At 36.8% G+C, this 17,402-nt stretch overlaps 1 protein-coding gene and 1 pseudogene across 12 annotated transcripts in view; one reads left to right on the top strand and one right to left on the bottom strand.

Moving 5' to 3' along the window:
* Positions 1-17,402, bottom strand: part of Cep128 (centrosomal protein 128) — a 337,460-nt gene that overhangs the window by 104,759 nt on the left and 215,299 nt on the right. The window lies entirely within an intron of this gene.
* Positions 10,596-13,784, top strand: LOC118238851 (annotated as a pseudogene).

The raw sequence follows: 17,402 nt of genomic DNA, 5'->3' as shown, positions 1-17,402 counted from the left end.
CTTGAGAATTTATCTGGAAACTAGAGCAATGCTTCTGTCACCTTAAAGATGGAAGGCTAGCGAAGAATTCTTTCCTCCCTAATTCAGGAAGCAAATCATACATAATTGTTTATCAATAGCTTTGTATTTTACAGACAGAGGGTACACCATATGGTAACAAGCATCAAATTGTGAAAAGTAATCTACAAATAATCTTAATGTGCTAAAAGATAAAAAAGAGAGTATCATAAGCTACTTTCACCATGTGAACTGGCATGTTCACACCGTTTCCACATGTGGAGAAACAGGAGCAATCATAAGGATGTATTCATATATTTTTGTTCCGTAGCTAGAGTAACAAAATATCTCTGATAATGGAATTTCACATTCCAAACACGTACTCATCAATAAATTTCTTTTTTCAGATGGAAACATCTGTGCTAGGAGACTAAGAAATAAAATTTTAGAAATAGGTCACTAATAATGGATCTAGGTAAAATTATTACAAATGAGGAAAGGATTTCACAAGTGCAGTACTGTAAGGCACACTCTTGGAAAAACTCAGGCGTGCATGAAGCTTTTCTACAAGGCTTTTATTGCTCATCAGTTGTAAGCGGCTTAAGGTAACTTAATCTGACGTCTGTAACATATGACTCACATATTTCTCTGATACTATATTTTTAGAAATAACACAAAAATTAGCTATTCCATTAACAGGTTATTGCTTTCTCTCGCATTTGCTTAAAATATAAGTTATTACAGACGAAGATACCCATAGCCTAACATTAGGCAGAGCTTAGGGAATCCTGTGGAGGAGGGATTATGAGAAGCAGATACACCAAGTGAAAACCCACAGAAACAACTAACCTGGGCTCATCTGGACTCACAGAGACTGAACTGGCAACCCGACAGCTTGCATGGGGCTGACCTAGGCCCCCTTCACATATGGTACAGTTGTGCAGCTTGCTCTTATTATGGGACTCCCAACAGTGGGAGCAGGGAATGTGTCTGACTCTGTCACCTGCTTTGGGGGCTCTTTCCTCCTACTGGGTTGCCTCATTCAGTCTTAATAGGAGAGGAAGTGCCTAGTTTTACTGCAACTTGATATGTCAGGGATGGCTGATATACACAGGAGGCCTGTGCTTTTCTGAAGTAGTAGGAGGAGGAATGGATAGGGGAGGGAGGGGTGGTTTGGGGGAATGACAGGGAAGAGAGGACGGAGGGGGGGGAACTATGATTGAGCTGGAAAATTAATTAATTAATAAAAATAATCATTTGTCCAATTTAATATATATACATACATATATATAATTTACTGTGTTCTAATTTAATAGTTTGTATTCACTGGGCCAATAAAAAAACTTCATAACAAATTAAACTAAGTTGTAAAGAACTGTCAGGAAAAAAATATAGAATACTGGGGCTACAGCTTAGTGCCAAGAGTGTCAGAAGTCTCAAGACAACAAACTCATTCTCCAGCTGTGTCCAGCCATTTTTTCTTCCTTAAATCCCAACCTAGGCGGATGCAATCTTCATATGAAGGTCCTCAACACTAACAAGAAATAAAACAGCGCCTTCTGCTTCATTCAGCAGCACTGAAGCAAGGTGATCAGTGAACCGTGATCATCAGATTTAATGTTAATTATTATAAACTATCATACTTTACCATCTAAAGGGACACTTTTATTACATGGTTTTTCGTTATAAGTAAAAATTAAGTTCCAACAATTAAGAAGAGCATTTCATTGAAAATTATTCAACTGTGATTTTAGAAACATAATCATTTTATAATCATACTTTATGTGATTATAAATGAATGTTTTACTAAAATTAAGTATCATGAATGTGTGGTAGAATATCTGATATTTAACTTTTCTCCAGGCTGTAGAGTTTATACTTAGCTAGGAGGAACATTCATTAGTTAGTCATTCTACCTACAGTCTTTAAATGAAATCATGAACACTGCTGTAACCCACAAATTAGGAGCTGCAAAGAAATATTTGAAACTCAGCCTTTGAAAAACTCTGAGACATATGGTCAATACTATATCACAATAGAATCTTACTTGTTATAGTAATATGCATACTAGTTGTAAATTATAAGGCTAAAAACACAGTACCATGAGCCAATAGATAAATATTACTATTATATCCATATACTTAGTTCACATGGCAGAATATATAGAAGTTTTCACTAGATAATGACCGGCCAATATAATGAAGACTGGTTAACTACATACAAACAAACAAAACACTGACTGACTCTAGAATTACAAAACAGTCACTGTTAATACTGAGGCTAATCTAATCTGAATAGGAGGAAAGATTCCTGCAAACATTGTAAAAGAACCATATATAGATGCTTTACTGGGGCTTCTATTTCTCCTTCATGAAGAAATAGAAGAAGCAAATGTCTGTGAGAAACATAAAAGTAATCCATACCTGTTTAAGAAAAGAGCTACAGTTGACTGTAATTTAAAACACTGAATTTTATATATGCAAAGATTATCTTGTTAGTTTCAACAGCCCCATCTTCCAAAGAATCTAATGTCCAACAACAGTAGAATAGGGATAATTTGCCTTAAGAATCTGATGAGCACGTTGGAGGTTTTACTCAGACAAATATATACAGGATTGTCTTCTGTAACATGCAAATACATACTTGTGCACACACAAATACACACAAATATGACATATTCTAACTTTGAAAACTTAAAGAGAGGTGTGTGTGTGTGTGTGTGTGTGTGTGTGTGTGTGTGTGTGTGTGTGTGTGTGTGTTAACTTAAGGGAATCAACATTTCACTAGTTAAGAGAAATTACCTTCAGGACAGCAGGGATAAATGCTCGATTTTAAAAGACGAGCAAAGAGGGTAAACTTACTATTCAACTTACACTGTTCTAAAGAACTGAAAGAACAAATATATCCAAAATGAGAGGCCACAAAGAGACCTGGATACAATAAACCATGTTTACCCCTCTCCACTGTGTACACTGAAGACAACTTTACCACTAGCAATTTGCATACATGATGGGGTGGCTAAAGGAAGCAGTCACAGAAGCTCTAGAAGGCCCATCTCTGATTTGAAGTGGCAACTACAATTGATAAAGTCTACAGCACCATATGTTATGATGGTTCCCTAAATACAGAGAGGTCTAGCCTCATTTGTTTATATAATCTGATTTCAAAGAATTGTCATACTGGGTCCTGAGTGGCAACCTAAATGAGGCCCAGGGATGGTTGGTAAACAAAATGGGGTCCTAGAGTCAATTTTGTCTTACTTAAATTTTTACAGATATGGGAACTGAGACAGGAGAAAAGAATAGTTCCTATTTTGTTCAAGTTGAGAACTGACCTTCACCAAGTACTGTCTTGTACTGGTATTCAATTGTAAAAACCTACCTAGAACACACTAGACTTCCATGTCATTGTATAAAAATGAATATAACAGCCGGGCGTTGGTGGCACACGCCTTTAATCCCAGCACTCGGGAGGCAGAGGCAGGCAGATCTCAGTGAGTTCGAGGCCAGCCTGGTCTCCAGAGCCAGTGCCAGGATAGGCTCCAAAGCTACACAGAGAAACTCTGTCTCAAAAAAACAAAAAACAAAAAATTAATAGAACACAAACCAATGGCTGAGAAGCTTGCCATAGAAAGAGAATTCACAAAGGTTAATTTCCTAAAACTACAGCTAAATTCCCACAACTGTATTCAAGAAGGAGCTTTGTAAATCCTAATCCCTAGGACTGAAGGATAAATGAGAGTGAAATCTGAAGTTTACTTTGACTACCAGTCTATATGCATAGTAAATCTGATATTTCACCCTACTGTATATATCATTACAAAATCGTCTTTGGATTAAAAAAATGGGCTTTTTGAGCTCAGTGTGCTTGCACATGCCTCAAATCCCAGCACTATGAAGGCTGAGGAAGAAAGATTTCCATGAGTTAAAAGTTAGCCTGAGTTCCATACCAAGTATGAGGCCAGCCAGGCCTCATGACCATGTTTGAAAACAACAAATTCATGAAAAATTAACTATTGTATAATGTATAAATTATAAGAAAAGCAGCAGCAAGCATGTTATAGTAACAGTGAGTAAGAAAAATGACAAGAAATAATATAGCTACAATTCAGCATATGCATCTTTATATATAGCTCTGCATAATACATTGTTTCATTTTATGTCTTTTAAGACTACATAAATAGAACATAACACATATTTTCTGTCACTGAGACTACCTTATTGGTAAAATAAATGCATATATATATTTGAGACAGGGTTTCTCTGTGTAGCTTTGTAGACCATGCTGGCCTTGAACTCACAGAGATCCACCTGCCTCTGCCTCCTGAGTGCTGGGATTAAAGGCATGATCCACCACCGCCCAGCCATAATTTTTTTTTTAAGTTCTATTTTTTAACAATTCCTAAGCACCTTGTTCTATGAAAATACCATTGTTCTCATGTGGATGGAAGAGAGAGAGAGAGAGAGAGAATGAAAATTACACATGGTGAATGTGTACCTGAGTATACCTCCTGGCTCAAATATGTAAGAGCTTTTCTCTTGGCTACATACTTACAAACGGAATTCCTAGTCACATACCAAGTGCACATACAACTGCTTGTTTACAAAGATGCCCCAACAGTGAACCAAAGTTCCATTGCCTCATCAAATTATTACATCTTTTTAAAAGGAAAATATCTGATAAAGTCAAAAGAAACACAGCATCTATCTTCTTTTATTGCTTTCTTCCAAAAGGATACTACACTTTGATATAAGAGGTTTACGATGTTAATAGTAAAGCTTCACACTGTAAAAGTTTCACTGTGAAATTTTGCCCATCACCACAGAGTTGAAAACATTCATATAATTCTCCTGCCTAGAGCATAAAAGGTGCCCCAGTGGCCCTATAATTAAGTCAACACTCCTTGTATGCCACGCAAGCTCACCTAATTCTATTTCTAGCCTCTGCTTGCTCTTCAGCCCATTTTATCTTTTAAATTCATTTGTAACGCTCCCTCCTGCCCTGCCTTGTTCCATTCTTCATACATTATCATGTTTTTCCATCCTGAAATGAAAACCCTCAGTTTTATAGTTAATGTATCTCTTGCACCCTTTATTCCCACACCTACGATGACAAAAGGAGTTCCAACTAACTATTGCTAGTTTTGTCATCTTGCCTTTTCAAGACCGTGTCTCATGTAACCCAGGCTTTCTTTGAACTTGTTATATAGCCAAGGATGTCCTCAAACTTCTGATCTTCCTGTCCATACCTCCTGAATGTTGAGTTCAGGAATGACAGATATGTACTACCTACTTTCGGTTTATGTGGCGCTACTAGAGACCAAGTTAATGGCCTTGAGCATACTAGGAAAATACTCAATTGAGTTATATCCCTAACTCAAGAGCTCCAACTATGTACTCTGTCTACAGCTGGACTGTAGATCTTCTGAAGTTGGGGATGAGAGCTACCTACCTGTTCATTGTGTATTTCTTGCCTATCTCAATGTCTGTCTCAAGTTCAGCTCTTAATAAATACATGATTAAATGGCCCCCATTCGATTAAATGCTCTCATGTGATGCAGCCATTCTTGCTAAGTTCCTAAACCATGGTAATCAAACTCTGGACAATTGTAGCTACCTATAGAGGCCTCTGAAATCAAAGAACCTCATGTCTAGGATGGGAGCTCTTCAGCCACACAGCTTCCCTGTTATAAAATATGAATAATTAATCACAGCTATAAACTGTAAGAAGTGTAAAGCAAATACGACTAGACATTTGTAACAAAGAATCCTATGTACTGAGTTCAGATTGTGTCATGCAGCAAATGGGAACAACTGCAAGATTTTAAGCTTAAGCTAGTCACGATAGTTGGTGTTTCTGATTAATTCCTTAGGAAACTGAAGAGAGGTGTAGAGATCATTGATAAATACATCTTCTTGTTGAAATCTGTGATGCCAACTCTAACCTAACTATACTTTTAAAATAAATGAGGCATTAGTTTTTCTACCCCCCTCCTCTCTCTCTCTCTCTCTCTCTCTCTCTCTCTATATATATATATATATATATATATGCATATTTAATAGCTTTACAAATGGCACTGCTGTCAATATAATTAATGGAGATACAAATAGGAAACAAAACAAGCTAAGTAATCATTTTTGTTGTATGTTTTCTAGTATTTTGTATTCCACAATTCATGAGTTTTAGCATAGTATTTTTTCCCATAGTGTAGAAGTGAGAAATCAACTAACAACATTGTTCCCCCACTATTCTAACAATCGCTTCTTCTCAACTTCTAGGACAGGGAAGGCAACTTCAAAATCTGAACTATCTCCCCTTCATTCCCATCTTCTGCTCTTTTTCTCTCTCTCAACCCTATCATTCTATGTTCTCCTGTGAAACTGATTAAATATTTTTCCATTTCCTCAGCTACCTACCATGTTGGGCTACTTCCTAATGCTTTGATTACAACAAAAAAACCTTCTAGCAATTTCTTTAGTTATATTTTCTTTCTATTATACTATATCCCCTGCCACATATATCATGATAATTTCAATTTTATAATTCTTAACATTTTCTTTTTTTATCACAACAACAAATAGTTTTCCATTGCTTAGTTTATCAGTGTGAAAATACCACATCTGTGGAAGGCCATTAATATAGGATACAGCTTCAAGGCCACCAGACTTCCAAACTCACCAATAAATATGTCCTCTCTATGTAGAAGCCACATGCCTATAAATAATCCTTTTACTTGGCTTGCTTGGTCTAACTACCCAGTGTCTGGTCTTCCTCAGCTTTAAAGAAATATGCCTAGCTTCATTTCATTCATCTCTGATCACTTCTCTAATCTGTCAATGAAAATTCATTACAGTGTTCTTCTTGGAGCCAATACTCAATTACAGACAAGACACTTACTAATTAAATTTTCCTTTGACTTTGACCTATAATAGACTAGACACACTGAATTCTGATGCAGAGACACTATAGGATAGTTTGTTTACATCACCCTACCTCTGCTTCACCCTTTCTCCAAACCCCACCACTCCTAGGGAATATAAAAGGGCAAAACCAGAGAAGGCACTCCGGGCTCATCTGTAAGGATCTGAAAATGGTTCTTTTACTGTAACATGCTGTATTAATATACAATCTCAGAAATATTTAAGAACTTAAAATTGTGATGACCATTCCTGGCTGTCATATTGGAAGAACAAAATGATACACAATGAAAATGCCAAAATTAACTAATACAAACACTTAAATGAGTCTTCACTGTGAGTTGGGCAGCATCTTAGGTAACGCAGACCTATCAGAGACATTAAAACATTACAGACTTTCTCTTCTCTTCTTTCATCCCATTGCAAAGCTATGAAAACTGAGGCAAGTGAAATAGTACAGAATGCAGAGCCCCACCTTTCTAATCAATGTATGGTTATGCTCCAGGCACAAAGTTAAAACAACAACACATCCACAGTAGAAGGCACTAAGGTAGATGACCTAGGGAAGCAAATCTACATTAAAATTATTCACAAGTGATGACATCTGAACTAATTTTCTCTCACACAACTAAAATATTTGATTATGAAGTTATTCGAACAATCCTTAAATCCTTATTCTGACAGATATGACACGGTTCACAAGGTGAGTACAGACTGAGTAACTCTATGCAAAGGCTAATGCATGGGATAAGTTACCAGATGGGAAAGGCTGAAGCAAGAAACTCCAGTACATTCCATAGACAGCTTGAGGGTATTATATACAATCCATGAAAAGACTGTGAGAGAAAAGTAAATGTAAGTTGAGAATCACAGGAATTCTCCCCAGCAATGTGTGCCTGGAGTGAATTCATTGTATTATGATTAAGAGACAATGGGGTATTCTATGTTCATCTAAAATGGACTTCTTGTTGACATTTATTAGATTCCATAAAATGATATCTATGGGCCAAGGTGTTTTTGATCATGGTGTTTATCACAGCAAGCAAAGGCAAACTAGGGCATAGATAACTACCACTGTTTCTAAAGTTTTCACTATGAATAAACATATGTTTGTTGAATTAAAATTCATTAAATTTTAAAACTTATTTTCAAACTATTCTTAGCAGTTAATAGAGTATATTCTGGGCCCTGGTGTGAAAGTACTAGGAGGTCAAGAAAGAGCTTTTCCTCCCTCGATAACACTGTTCATCCTAAGAGTGAAGGAATGTCTATCACAAATGATTAAAATAGTCATGTCAGAACAACTCTGCAATATGGTTCAATGCCAATTAGTAACTTGCTTAGGTGGGGGAAATACAAAGAGAAGGAGCTGCATCTGCCTTGAACTTGATCTGAAAAATGACTGACAAGTCTATCAGTGCCCAGATATTTCAACAGCAGGTAGAAAACGATTGGCAGAAAAATACGATTAAAATACAAGAGACCTCCTGGAAAGACTAATAAAGGCAGTTGAGTTCTGTCTAGTTACAAAGTTTTACTATTACTGAATATGAGTAATTTCTAAAATGGGGATATGTGACTAGGATTGATTGCTAGTCCAGAAATGAAGGAGATAGAGATCTGAAACGAACTTGAAAGAAATGCTTCATTCATCAAGATCATTAAATGCTTTTGAAACTGTGAGGGATGCTTCTGAACCATGAAGTAAGAGAGGCTGCTTTAGAAGCTTCTTTAGTTGCATAACCTCAAAGGAATGCCGGGTGGCTCCACAGCTTCTGGGGTGTCAGCAGTGGTGCCACTGTCAGGGGGGCGGGGAGGGGCAGGGCTGGCCTCAGCAGAGAAGACAGCCTTGCTGGATCAGTAACAGAGTCCAGTGGACATCACAAGAGACATCTGGAACAGCTCAAAGACCATAGTAAAAATGAAGGACACCCAAGCTTAGGTAATGAACTCATGGATGGTTGGGATGTGTATTCAGCAATAGGCACCCCAAAAGCACAGGTAGTAATTGATACCATATTCAGTCTGGCAGGAGCAGAAGCATATCCAAATTAAGACTCCAAGCAAGGAGTCCCTGTACTTGGCTCACACTATATACACAATGTAACTTGCTTTTTCTAAATGTGATTATCTATTCGGGTCATAAAATAATCCTCGGTCATCATTGCAAATGGATGTGCAACAGTGCATTAAATACTCTAATGAATGTGCTCCACAAAGGACACTGAGGCAGATGTCCTGTGACTAACTCAGTGTTCTCATTCCGTTTGTCAACCATGAATATTTCACTTGGTATCAAAAGACTAAGACCAACAACCATGTGTCTCTCTCACAGCAATTTCTTAGAAGTGGAATGCTGAGCCAAAGAATCTTTTCATTTATGCATCAATAAAAGTAAATACACACAATTAAATTCAGGAGACATCAATGGAGTGTCTGAGAGTGCCTACGTCACTAAAGTTTCACATAGCAATAGCTGCCAAAATCTCCTGATAGCCAAATTAAAATTCCATAGAATTTTACTCTACATTCCTGATTAGCTTTTCTTGGTATCTTTGTTTATGGATTGATTTAATGTGTCTGTGTGCCTGGTGTACGAGTGCACACACACTATGATGTGTGTGGAGGTCAAAGGTCAGAACTCAGAAGTCAATTCTCTCTTGTCACCTTTAAGGTCCCAGGAATGAAATCAGATCAGCTCATCGATTGGGTCTGAACAAATCACCTCTCTACCTGCTGAGACATCACCCAGGACTTCAGACTATTTTCTCTACAGGAACACACACTCCTATTCTGCACCCCCAGTTGAGGTCTGGAATTCTGTGGATTACCAAATATAAAATACTCTGAAACTTTTTCTTGAAATTTAAAGAACAATGTTTTCAAAGCTGTGGCTTTTTTTTTTTCCTCTGAGTCTTTAGGTATTATTTTCTTTTTCTTGAACTACGATATTTTCAGTCTTCAGTATATTGATTTTTCACTCCTCTACTGATCCTTAAGTAAGGGAACAGCTATCAAGACTCCTTTTGCAGATTGCTATTGCGGTGCTGCAAAACAGGAGACCGGGGCAATGTATGGAGGCATTTCTGATCGTCATGACGGAACAGAGGAGATGTCTTCTGTTGAGTAGATGTCAGGGGCATGGATAAACAGCCTGTAATGCACAGCAGAGCCTGGCCCCCAGAAGAAGTAAACACCCCAGAATATCAGTGGTGCAGGGACTGAGAAACTTCTCATTGAGGAGCTAGTTGTGTTCCTTGTTCTCAACAAGTTCACAATGCTTGCATTAAGATAATGCAGCTTTACAGAGAAAGCTGTGAGGCATAATTTCACAGCATGCTTCTTAGACCTTCTAAAGAATGGATATACAGAATTTATATTTACGCAATACTCAGCTTCAATACTTCTAGGGTTCTTTTAGAGTTTGACACAGAGAATAGAGAGTGGAATATCAGCATGTTCACAAGCAGATCATTCCTTGTGTCATGATGAATTACTTGCTAGATGCTATTACTTCCCTTCCAATCAGACACAATACTCATCTTCTAGAAGAGTGCTTCTCAAATTATGGGTCATGACCCACTGGGGGTTGTATATCAGGTATTTACATTACAATTTATAACAGTAGCAAAATTACAGTTATGCAGTAGGGACAAAATAATTTTATCGTTGGGGGTCACCATGACACAAGGGACTATATTTAAGGGTCACAGCATTAGGAAGGTTGAGAACCAGTGGTCTAGAGTAAGACAGCAGATTCCTAACCACACAGCAAATCAGAAGAGTGAGAACAACATAGATTGTGCTCCAAAGAGAGTGAGGTTGGAAGGGCATCAAAAGCCACAATGATGGTAAAAGGACAGCAGCAAGGACAACACAGAAGTAAACAGAGAAAGGAGGAAGTTTCAGCTATGATTCCCCAGAGCCAGAGGGCAGGGGATAGAAGCCATAACTAGAAATAGCCCACAAAAAAGGGTTGCTTATTAAGACCTCCAAAGAGAAGTGGAAGAGACATCTAAACTAACAAAGACATATAAAATACAGCATAGAAACAGGAGAAATGTGGGGGAAAAAACCATACCAATATCATGTCTTTTAAATAAAGTTTACCTTTACAATAATCAGATCTAAAGACATTAAAATAGCAGAATGGCCAGAAAATGAACTCAATAATAAACTTGTAAGACTAGCCACTGACTTAGGGGAGAAATGAGCAAACAGAGGAATGAAATAGGAAACAAATTCAAGACGTAGGTAAGGAAATTGACAGCATCAAAGAGAAAGTTTGCCAGTATGAGAAGAAATTCAGCAAGAAAGCTTAGATAAAAAGCAAAAAAAAAAAAAAATCAAAAAGAAAGGAATATTGAAAACAAACTCAATGAACCAAACAAACAAACCACAGAAACAGCCATTATCAACATACCAGAAGAAAGAAAATTTAGTCAAGACTGAGGAAATGCTACCTTCACACCAAAAAAGAACAGTAAGATAAATAAGCATTAACAGAACTTCTAATGATTCTAGGAATTGATGGAGACACCAAGAAAAAGAATCTATAGGTACATCACATATCTAAAATAAAAACTAGAGGTGTAGAATCTAGTATCAGAAACTACAGTAGAAAAGCTCCAAAGATGAATATATCAGAATGACCTAAGTGAAAATCCCCAAAGCCAGAACAGCATATGAGTGGTAACAGGGCTGGGTGTGGAGGCACATGATTTAAATCTCCCTCACTTAGCACTCAGGAGGCCCAGGCACATGGAACTCTGTGAGACCAGCCTGGTCTACAGAGTGAGTTCCAAAACAGCCAGAGCTATGTAGAGACCCTGTCTCAAAGAAAAAGAAAAGACTTAAAGAAAGCAAGTGGCAACAATGATTATTCTATACAACCAAATTGTTTAGGAATTGAAATAGAAGAAGAAGGGTCAGTTTAAGGGAAGGGGACACACACACACACCAAAAACAAAGTTCATGATCACAAAGCTCTAGCATTTCAGAACATACATGAGGGAAATCTAAATTGATAGAAAGAAGATAGCCTATTGTAGCCAGGCGTTGGTGGCACACGCCTTTAATCCCAGCACTTGGGAGGCAGAGACAGGCAGATCTCTGTGAGTTCGAGGCCAGCCTGGTCTCCAGAGCGAGTGCCAGGATAGGCTCCAAAGCTACACAGAGAAACCCTGTCTTGAAACACACACACACACAAAAAGATAGCCTATTGTAATTCTGAGTACAAGAATGACCAAATTAGCCAGGAGGTGGTATTGCACACCTTTAACCCTAGCACTCAGGAGGCAGAGACAGAGGCAGGCCAATCTCAAGGCCAGCCTGGTCTACACAGAGAAAACCTGTCTTGAAACATCAAAAACAATGAATAAATTTCATGAGATAAACAGATGGGGAAAGGAGAACTAGGAAAGAATTGTGCACAACTCAACAGACCAACAAATTCACTCAAACAGAGGAGAAAAAGAAGAAACCAATCAAAAAACTTAGACAAAAAATTATAGGAAATGGCAAATCCCTCTCTCAGTAATAACCTTAAGAATAAATGGCACCAACTCTCTAATTTAAAAGATTTAGAATAGATGGATGAATTACAAAAATTGAGCCAATTATCTATTAAGAAGCACAACTCACTAGGAAAGAGGCAAACAGACTGAAAACAAATATAAAATAGTCAATCTACCAAGCAAATGGAAGCCAAAAAAGAAGGCAAAAACATATACATACAAGAAAGTGGAATTAATTTCTTATATTTTATCTGAACACAGTGTAATAAAAGTAGAAAAAGACAGCAAGAGAAAGAACAGAAATTATACAAATGAATAGAGACTGCAAATTGTACTCTTGCATGAGAGTCATTAACTAAATTTTGAGTTTTAAATTTTCTAGAATAAAAGTACAACTGAACAGAACCTCTGGAATAGAGCCATAATGACAGAAAAAACTATGAACGGACACAAAAACATAAGCACGTAGATTAAGGAAACATATTCATAAATGAACATGTGCTTTACAGGCACTTGATTTCAAATAAATTTGCCCAAACCTACACAGAAGAAAAGAGAGTATGTCAATGAATGTTTCATTGAAAAGAAACCACTATTTCTCGCCCTGTATAATTCTAATATAGAACAGTTGGAAACAGGGCAAATACCTTAAAATAAAATCTGAAACTTCAAAACTGCACCTGGCTGCATGGGCTGGTTTAACATGGATGCCTCCAGCTCCTCAGCTCTGGCCACCTCAACCTGTCTAGGAAGCCATGGTCCACCAACTCTCTGAAGATGCAATCCTACAGGTTGGGTGAGTTTAAGAACAGCATTAAGGCAACAAAGGAATTCAACTATTATGAGAATTATCTTCAGAACTATGAGGTAGACTACCCAGACTGCAACCCTATTTGGGAAGTCTCCCTCGTTGATCTCAACTCCAGGCTGAAGACAAAAATGAAGATGGAATATTTCAAGACAAAAATCGTAGTGATGGACTCCAAGGCTTTTGAGGACGATGCCTACGATGAAATTCTAATTGGTGATATAGACATGAAGACAGTATTGAGCTGCACCAAGTACATTTAGACTACAGTGGACAGGACAGGAGGGAGCCTTTGGAAAACCTGAAAAAGCTACTGCCTGTCTGATCTTTCTGTGAAGAGTATATGTCAGTCATTCCTACTTTTGGGGGTTGTATTTTTCAGTAGGGAAAAAGAAAAACAGAATTCTGAGAGTAGGTGACCCTATGTATCAGGGTGACATACTTCCAGGTCCTGGGAGTTACTTCAGCAAATCCTTACTGTCAGCCATACACATCTTCTACTGGAAACAAATCTCTATTTTTCCTTCAGAGTTGCAAATTCCATGAGTTAATAATGTAAGAAAAGTATCCAAGGTGGTCTGGGAACAAGAGGGTATATGCATTTTAGAGAAAGAGGTTTATTAAATAAGTGAAATTGTCTGTACAATTATTTGGAATGTTACCCAGCTATTACATTTTTCTAATTCTTTCCTTTAATATTGCTGAGTAAGGAAAGTATAAAGAGTCAACTTCAGAAAACTGCCGAATTTTTTAAAATGTTTATACTTTGTATAAGTATATGGTTTGAGGAGAAGTGGGAAAGCAAGTCATCACGCCCTGAATATTTTATGTGCTAACATGCTCACAAATGCCTTATATTGGTCTTGACCTGGCTGTTGAACCCTGCTGGGTTTTATTCATGGTTGTCTTTGCCTTATCATTATAGAATCAGGGTTATGCTTAAATACAGAAATGATTTCACAGATCAGATCATGGGGTTATTTTGTTCACAGGCAGTGTCTTTAAATTTCATTCTGACTCTATTAAGCCATATAAAAATTATGTGGGCTGGAGAAAGGGCTCAGTGGTTAAAAGCATTGGCTGCTCCTCCAGAGGTCCTGAGTTCTATTCCCAGCAACCACATGATGGCTCACAACTACCTACAAATAAAATTTATTTGTAATTGTCTAGAAGAGAATGGAATTTTCAGTAGAAGGAATGAGAAGAAATAATGAACATATTCTATATGAACATATAAGTCATGAATAGATATGAAAGTTCATATCAATTTTTCACAACAAAAAAAAGATGAACTAATTTTCTGTAACAGTAAAAAATACCCACTAACATATAGTTGTGCTAGCCCACTTACAATTATGTCTTTGCTTTGTCATTAATAATGTAAATCTTCCACTCCCCCCCAAAAAATTTCTGCTACAGGCCAACCCACAAATCATCCAATGAAAACTTTTGCTCCTGCTTACATCACTGGCCCACTGACCCAAAACATTATCAGATTCTAAGAAATCCTAGAACGCAATAGAAACCCACATGATGCTATTTATACTTTACTAGAAACTTGCTTATATTACAATAGCCCTAATTATTACTTGCTCAAATGAACTATTTCTTCTGTTCTCACAAAAAATTAATTTCCCAGAGGCAAAGTGGTGTTTCTGTTTTCATTATGCTATGCTTAAGACAATTACCTATGTAGAGAATATTTAATAAATATAATGTTTACAAGATTAATGAATAAACAGGCGAACTTCAACTTCTGTAGTAAACTAATATTTTAAGCTAGAAATACACAGATAATGTTCTATAGGTTCCCTCAGGTAGCTAACATTAATGCTTGTTCTTATCACATTTTATTATTGTTTAACAATCTTATGTTCTCCATAGAGAACAACCAAGTTAAATGTTAGTGTATAAAGTATGGCAAAACTTAGTCAAACTAATCCATCATTGTTAATAACTGAAAAACCATACACTTAGGCTTTGAGTTCTGTGAACCATCTTCCTACATCATTCCAAGTGGTATACCATATATAATGGCATAGAAACAAAGAGTACCTTGCAAACAGATTACAATGGTCTCTTGGTTACTTACATGAAATTATTTATGGAACTAATTGTGGGATTCCAACACAATAATAATCAGAATCTCTTGGCAATTAGGCTTAGAATTCTGCATTATTAGGAGACGGCTAATAGCACACATATTAACTTTGGAGAGACAGTGGAAGAAAGGTGTGACTGCATTTCTGACTGCAAAGCAATTTTCCAAGTCTCAACTGAAGACTTCTTCAAAACTGTGGGATACCAGTCATTAGTAGACATTAATTAACTTAATCCTATAAGTTTCTTCATTACATAGAACAATACAGTATTGTTTCTTAATTGCAATCTGGCATTAGGAAAGTATTATTTCACAAAACTTGCCTCTGTCAAAACCGTATATCGTGGTGTGTGTGTGTGTGTGTGTGTGTGTGTGTGTGTGTGTGTGTGTGTGTGTGTGTGTGTGTGTGCTCAAGAGAGAGAACTGAAAGGCTTGAGACTCACTGTTTTAGATTCTTTGGGCAGAAGGTCAGAATGTTAGTAGAAAGGGTGAATATAGGAAATGATCAGCCAGTTACACAGACAAAGCAGGAAAACATGTTCCAGTTTCTAAGCCAAGAACAAGATGTCAACATGGTCATATTGAAGAAAGAGGAATTTATTCAATCATTGCTAAGATAAAAAAAATACAATTTTTATCAGAGTGTTAGAGACAGCTTTGAAACCCAAATTGGGAAACAGAAAGGAATGAAATCAGATACAATATGAGTTACATTACAAGGTGAGCTAAATATTTTACATGAGAAAGTATTTTATAATGGATCATTATAAAAATATGGGTGATGGTTGCTGTGCACGTGGATGAGGAGATGAATTCATCAAGCCTTGCTCATTCCATAGCTCACACACTATCTCTAAGGGTGGGAAAAAAATAAAAAATTCTGTAAAGGAAACCTGATTGATATCAGAAAGACATTTAGAGGAAGGAGAAAGAACTAGGCAGATACTAGGGGAAAACTTAGTTTTGACTAAATCTTTTAAAACAAGTTTAACATGAAGTCAGAATTGAAATCTGTCTGACGCAAAGCAGTGAAATGGAGCAAGTTGTCTTATAAACCCAGTTTCACGTGATGGTAAGGGAATAGTAACATTTCCCAACATATTTATATGCTTATAAACATCTCACTTACATAATATAATATATATATATGTATATGAATCAAAATTAGTAAATATTGTGAACATTTGTTCTGTAACTAAAGGAAAAAGCGACACGGAAGTATTTCTGGGAGAACAGTATATTTTGTCTTGTTAAAAGGAGAACCAGAAGTGATCTTGTCTAAGTATATTGCAAAAGCAGATAGAGTGAGATACAGCAGTGAAGGAAGAATATAAATACCACTACAAGTCACACCTTGTAAGTGACTATATCTTACTTATGTATTTCCTGCATATCACAAATCCACATTTTCTCCCATTATTTTAAAAGTGCACAGTAAACATGCTAATGTTTGTTCAGTAGATAAACAAAATAATGAATAAAATTTAATTTAAAAACAAGACATTCAATATATTTTAGATTACAAAGACTCAGAACAGAAGACATAATCAAGAAAGATAATGGCTTCAATTTGGCTAGAATCATTGTAGCTTGTAGAATAACACAATGTTCACCTAAATGTGAGGTTGGCTTTCACTGGATACCGTGGGTCCTGGGTGTATTGTTTTGCTTTGTGCATGAAGTAACGGGAAGCTATTATTGGTTGCTTTAAAACAACAGGCATTATCTACACACTGGGACAATTACCCGGGTAACTGCATGGATTGAAAATCCTGGGGATAGATGAGGTTTCCTAGAAAAAGTACAACACTTGGAAATTGCTTCTCATCAGAAAAACTTCCTGAAGGTACACTAGTATTTACATCTTTAAGGCCAATTTAATGTTTGTGACAGAGTCTCAGATGTCAAGAGTGCCTAACTGACAAATGGAATGTCCTATCTTTCAATATACCCTATTTTTCTTGAGGTGTTTTAAAGCCATTCCCCTTTCTTTCTCTGTTTGTTAGGTTTTACCATCACTGCCATTTCATTACATGCTCTAAATTCCAATGGGCGCTAAGATA

This window comes from Cricetulus griseus, chromosome 5 (assembly GCF_003668045.3).
Source record: "Cricetulus griseus strain 17A/GY chromosome 5, alternate assembly CriGri-PICRH-1.0, whole genome shotgun sequence".
Lineage (NCBI taxonomy): Eukaryota > Metazoa > Chordata > Mammalia > Rodentia > Cricetidae > Cricetulus > Cricetulus griseus.
This window is presented reverse-complemented; position numbering and strand designations above follow the sequence as displayed.